Below are 6,000 nucleotides of genomic sequence, written 5' to 3'. Positions count from 1 at the left end.
CAGGACGAGGAAAAAACATCTTTTACTACCCCGGTGGGGACCTATTGCTATGTCTCAATACCTTTAGGTTTGCGCAACGCTGAGTCGTCATTCCAGCGGGCCGTGCGCATTACCCTTGATTCGCAGGTTGGCCGCAACGTCAAAGCTTACATCGACGATCTCGTGGTCAAGTCCCGAGACTACGCCACCCTGCTGGAGGACTTAGCCGAGACTTTCAATAGTCTCCGCACTACCCGCCTGAAGCTCAACCCCGAGAAGTGCGTCTTCGGGGTACCCGCGGGCAAGCTCCTCGATTTCTTGCTTTCCAGCCGAGGAATCGAGGCCAATCCGGAGAAGATCCAAGCCATCGAGTAGATGCATCCCCCTGCTCGACTCAAGGAGGTCCAGCGTCTCGCTGGCTACATGGCGGCCCTGAGGCGCTTCATCTCCAAGCTCGGGGAGCGAGGGCTCCCACTCTTCAAGCTGTTGAAGAAGACCAGTCATTTCGACTGGACACCGGAGGCCGAGCAGGCCTTCCAGGACTTGAAGAAATATCTCACCTCACCGCCCGTACTGGTGGCCCCCTCCGAGGGCGAGCCTTTATTGCTCTACGTCTCGGCCACTCCTCAAGTCGTGAGCATGGTACTGGTGGTGGAGCGTGACGAGTGCTCGGGGCAAGGTGCCGGGTCCGAGCTCACAGCCGCCCTCGAGCAACCTTCCGTTCTCGGGGCTCCTCCCGAGCAGGGAGTCGAGCCCGAGACCACGGCTCCTCCCGACCAGGGAGTTGAGCCCGAGACCTCGGCCGGTCCCGACTACTGTGCTGAGCTCAGGGGCTGTGACAAGCCCTCGGGCGGGGCCTCAGTCTGGGCCCGCCGTGTACAGCGACCGGTGTACTTCGTCAGTGAAGTCCTCCGAGATGCCAAGACAAGATACCCCCAAGCCCAAAAGATGCTCTATGCCGTGCTCGTAGCTTCCAGGAAGCTGCGCCACTATTTCCAGGCGCACAAGATCTCGGTGGTAACCACATACCCACAGGGGCCGATCCTCCGGAATCCAGAAGGTACTAGGCGTATCGTCAAGTGGGCAGTGGAGCTGGCGGAGTTCGATCTGCATTTCGTCAGCCGTCAGGCAGTCAAGAGTCAGGCTCTGTCCGACTTCGTGGCACAGTGGACACTGGTCCCTGAGATCGACAATGAAGAGATTTCCGCGTACCCCGGGCAAGACGGGCCCGAGTACTGGGTCATGCACTTTGACAGCTCCCTCACGCTGAAAGGCGCGTGGGCTGGAGTGGTGCTCACCTCCCCCAACAGGTGAAGTACTCCAGTACGTCATACAGCTGCATTTCCGAGCAACCAACAACATGACGGAGTATGAGGGCCTCATCGCTAGCCTCCGAGCAGCGGTGGGCCTCGGGATCCAGCACCTGCTGGTCAAGGGAGATTCCCAACTGGTGTTCAACCAAGTATCCAAGGAATACCAGTGCGCGGATCCTCAGATGGCGGCATACATGGCGGAAGTCAGGAGGCTGGAGAGGCACTTCGACGGCCTGGAGCTGCGGCACGTATCTCGCTGCGATAACGCTCTGGCCGATGACCTCTCCCGCCTGGCCTCTGCCCGCCCGCCCGTCCCAACCGGAGCTGTTGAAGAAAGGCTCACGCAGCCATCCGTCCTGCCTGCCGACCAGGATGAAGGGAAACCCTCGAGCCTAGTTGAGGGAACCCAGGCAGCACCATCAGTGGGAGGTCCCGTCAGGGTGCCGCCGCTGGGTGAGTGCGCTGTACTTGCTGGTGATTCTCAAGATACCTCGTGGATCGATGAGATCCGAGGGTACTTGAAAGAAAACATCCTTCCCGAAGATGATGCCTCTGCGGAGAGGATTGCACGGCAGTCCAAACGCTATGCTATAGTAGATGGGGATCTCTATCAGCGCGGCACAGACGGTGTCCTCCTGAAATGCATCACCCAGGCAAAGCAGTGAGCTCCTCACTGAGATCCACGAGGGCGAGTGTGGTGGCCATGCATCATTCTGCACACTGATCGGGAAGGCCTTTCGGCAAGGCTTGTACTGGCCTACAGCTCTCCAGGACGCTTCCAAGTTGGTCCGGCGCTGCAGGGCGTGCCAGTTCCATGCAAAGCAGATTCACCATCCAGCTCAGGCTCTCCATACCATCCCCTGTCATGGCCCTTCGCGGTCTGGGGGCTGGACATCTTGGGTCCATTCCCCTGAGCAATCGGGGGCTATGAGTACCTCTACGTCGCCATCGACAAGTTCACCAAGTGGCCAGAGGCGGTCCCAGTTATCAAGGTTACCAAGAACACAGTGCTTCAATTCGTCCGCGGTATCACAAGTCGCTTCGGTGTCCCGAACAGAATTATCACCGACAATGGCACCCAGTTCACAAGTGCCCTGTTCGGGGACTACTTCGAAGACCTCGGCATCAAGCTTTGCTTCGCCTCTGTCGCTCATCCTCGGAGCAATGGGCAAGTCGATCGTGCAAATACCGTGATACTGAAGGGGCTCAAAACCCGGACGTACGACGTGCTCGCAAAGCACGGGAAAGGGTGGATCAACGAGCTGCTTGCTGTGTTGTGGGCCAACCGAACCACGCCGAGCCGCGCCACCGGGGAGACTACTTTCTTCCTCGTGTACGGCGCCGAGGCAGTCCTCCCCTCCAAGCTCACTCTCGGCTCCCCTCAGGTGAATGCCTACTCAGAAGGCGGACAGGAACAGCGAAGACGCGACAACGTCGAGTACCTGGAGGAGCGTCGGTGACGAGCCACCGTCCGAGCAGCTAGATACCAGCAGAGCCTGCGGCGTTATCATCAGTGTCACATCCGGGTTCGGTCACTCGAGGTTGGGGATCTAGTTCTCCGACGCGCCCAAACGCGCGAAGGAAAGAATAAACTGTCCCCTATGTGGGAAGGCCCCTTCATCGTGACCGGTGTCCCGCGACAAGGCTCATTTCGGCTAGCCATAGAGGACGGGCAGCCGCTCCCAAACGCGTGGAACATCGAACATCTGCGCAAATTTTATCCCTAGGTGGACATGTTCGTGCTCGGGCCAACCAGGCTAGGGGTCCCCCCTGCCCAAGTTGGTCGGGGGCTGCCACCAACCATGTAAGTTGCCACTTCTGTATAAAATTATCAATATACATTCTTATTCCGAGTTTTCTCTCTGAAATCCAAATGTTTAATCTGTTTGGTGAGATGCTTGATTTGTGCAAGAAAAACAAGCTCTCTCATTTTTCCATTGATAAAAACGGATCCCGATCGGTATGCGCGCAGGCAGTAGCTACTAACTTAAGTCTGTTGCGGTAGGCTGTGGTGTCCGGCTACATGGCAGTGCCCCGAGCACTACCGAGCCTCTGGGGTTCTCGGGTAATCCTACCGCTTGAGCAAAGAGTGGTCGAGACCGCCTAGACCCCAGGGGCGGGCTGTCGGTGCTCGGCCAAGTCAGTCCTACCCCGGGCACCACCGAACCATTGGACCTCTTGGTTATGCCTCTGTGTGTACACTTCGCCGGTCCGAGTATTCAAGAGGTCTCAGGTCAAAAACGAGAGCAGTCTATAATGAGTACCGCACTAACAGAGCGCACCAGGCAAAGAACCTTTTCCTATTTTTCAAACTTACAGATCAATGATCAAGAACAAAGTAGCCCGACCGAAAAGGGCCTCAGCGCCCAGGGCGCTGCTCGAACCTACGGGGTCCTCGGGTAATCCTACCGCTCGAGCATGAGTGGTCGGGACCGCCTAGCCCCTGGTTCTCTCACCTGCTTTCCAGCGCTCGGGCGCTCCGTACGAGGGAACCAACGTTCCCGAACGCCCCGAGCTCAGGGCACTACCCCCTCCTGGATCGATCGGCCGTAAGGCTGACAGCTGCCCGGTGAGTAACTAAAGTCATATGAATTTCCTTACATACATACGCAATAAACTATTGTTCCCAAGTTATTCTCGGGACCCTCGCATTCTAATCTATTCGGCGAGATGGTCTCCTCACGCACAAAACCTCGCCCACGTGCTCGCTTTTCCGGAACGACGAAAACAGACAGTAGTCGGTGTACCGTACAGGCAGCAATGGCTGACCAAGGTCTTTTATGGTGGCCGTGGTGTTCGGCCGGCTTGACAGTACCTCAGGTACTACTGAGCCTCTGGGGTTCTCGGGTAATCCTACCGCTTGAACAAAGAGTGGTCGGGACCGCCTAGACCCCAGGGGCGGGCTGTTGGTACTCGATCTGGTCAATCCTACCCCGGACACCACCAAACTGTGAGGACTCTTGGTCGTGTTTCCGCCCGCACGTGTCTCTGGTCTACTTGTTTGGGAGGTCACAGAGTGGAAAGTGTTCACTGGTCGTGGCGTGCTCCATGCTGGATAGACTTGTCTCCCGAGCAAAGAAGTTTGTGTCTGTGTCTCTTGACTTAGCGGCTGCGGACTCACGAGGGCTCGGGGGCTGGACGCTCGGGTGGTCCCACTACTCGCTCGATGAGTGGTCGGGGCAACCTAACTCTCGGGGGAAGAAGGCTGGGCTCGGTCCGGCTAGTACCTCTCGGGACATCAAGCAAAAAAAGCAAACAGTATAAAGACAAACACAATGGAGTTTCGATCCCAAAGAAAGGCTTCTATTATATTTCAAAGGAACCGTTCTGGAGGGGATCACTCCCATATTTACAACATTCCAAAAAAAATCTAACTATCCGCAGGCTCCGGCGGAGGCGAAGACACGTCGCTGCTGCCATCACTGCTTAGTTCCGGCTCCAGCTCACGCATAAAACACGCCGCCACCTCGGTGGCGACGTCGTGGACGGCTTCCCGGGCAGCAGCTTCCTCGACTTTGACCACGCCCTGCCGAACTGGCTCCAGCGAGAAGGTGGGGTCTCGGCTGCGATAGCAGTTGAGAACGTGCTCGGGCCACCGCTTGCGCCAGAGCACGCCCCTCCCAGGACGCCAGCTCCTGCACAGCGTCTAGAAGAGCATCGAGGCGCTGGGCGATCTTCGCAAAGCCGAGGGAGAGGTGGCCAGTCGTCTCCTTGTCCAGCCCCTGCTCGCCCACGTGCACGTGCCCGAGCCTGGATGCCTTCACGGAATTCCATGCCTGCTGAAGGATGTCCCGCATCATCAGCTTCACATTGGTCCCTCGGTGATGATGGTCTCGAGCTCATCCTTTGCGCTCTTCAGCATGTCCTCGAGGCTGGTGCCGTCGGCTGCGCTGGTCGGGACGCCCCTCGCGGACTGGTTCTCGGCTTGGGCTCGCTGCACCTGCTCGGCCCGGGCCTCGACGGCCCGCTCTCAGGCGGCCACGTCGTCCTCCCGCTTGGCGACCAGCTCCTCCCGGGCGGTGAGAGCCAACGATGCCGAGGCGGCATCCGCCTCGCGTCGCGCGATCTGCTCCTCCCGAGCATCAAGGTCCACCGCCGTTATCTCGACGTCAGTCTCGCGTACCGCGACCTCCTCCTCTCGGCAGAGGACTTCGGCGTGGCCACGCTCGAGCTCATCGTTCTGGCGAGCCAAGTCCGCCTGAGCAGACCGCACGGCCTCCTCCCTTTTGCCGGCTGCCTCTTCCCGAGACAGCAGGTGCCGCTCCCGAGCAAGCAGCTCCGTGGCCCGCCTCCGAGATGCCTGGTCGCGCTCGGTCGCGAGCCGCTCCATGCGGCTGACCTTCTCCTGCACGGCGATGGCCTCGTCTCATGTCTCCTTCAGCGCTTCCCGCTCCTCGGCCACCTCGTGCATTGACTTCTCGTAAGACGCGCGGGCCGAGGCAATACGGGTCTCCAAAAGTTTCACGACCTCTTCCAGCCACCCCCTCTCTTTAACCAGGGTGGCGCACTCTTTGTCGAGCTCGTCCCGCTTCGCCGCCACGGCCACTTCGAGCCGCCCAATGACCTCCCGGGCGCTTCCCAGCACCTCCGGGAGGGGTTCTAGGGCCTGGCCAGATGGCGGCCAGGGGCTGGGTCCCCTGCGAGCCCTCTCTGCAGAGGCGCTCGGGGTCCCCGACAGCTGCCGCGCCGGCGCCACCCTCGGTGCGAC

The sequence above is a fragment of the Phragmites australis genome, chromosome 23 (genome assembly GCF_958298935.1).
Source record: "Phragmites australis chromosome 23, lpPhrAust1.1, whole genome shotgun sequence".
NCBI classification, from domain to species: Eukaryota; Viridiplantae; Streptophyta; class Magnoliopsida; order Poales; family Poaceae; genus Phragmites; species Phragmites australis.
This window is presented reverse-complemented; position numbering follows the sequence as displayed.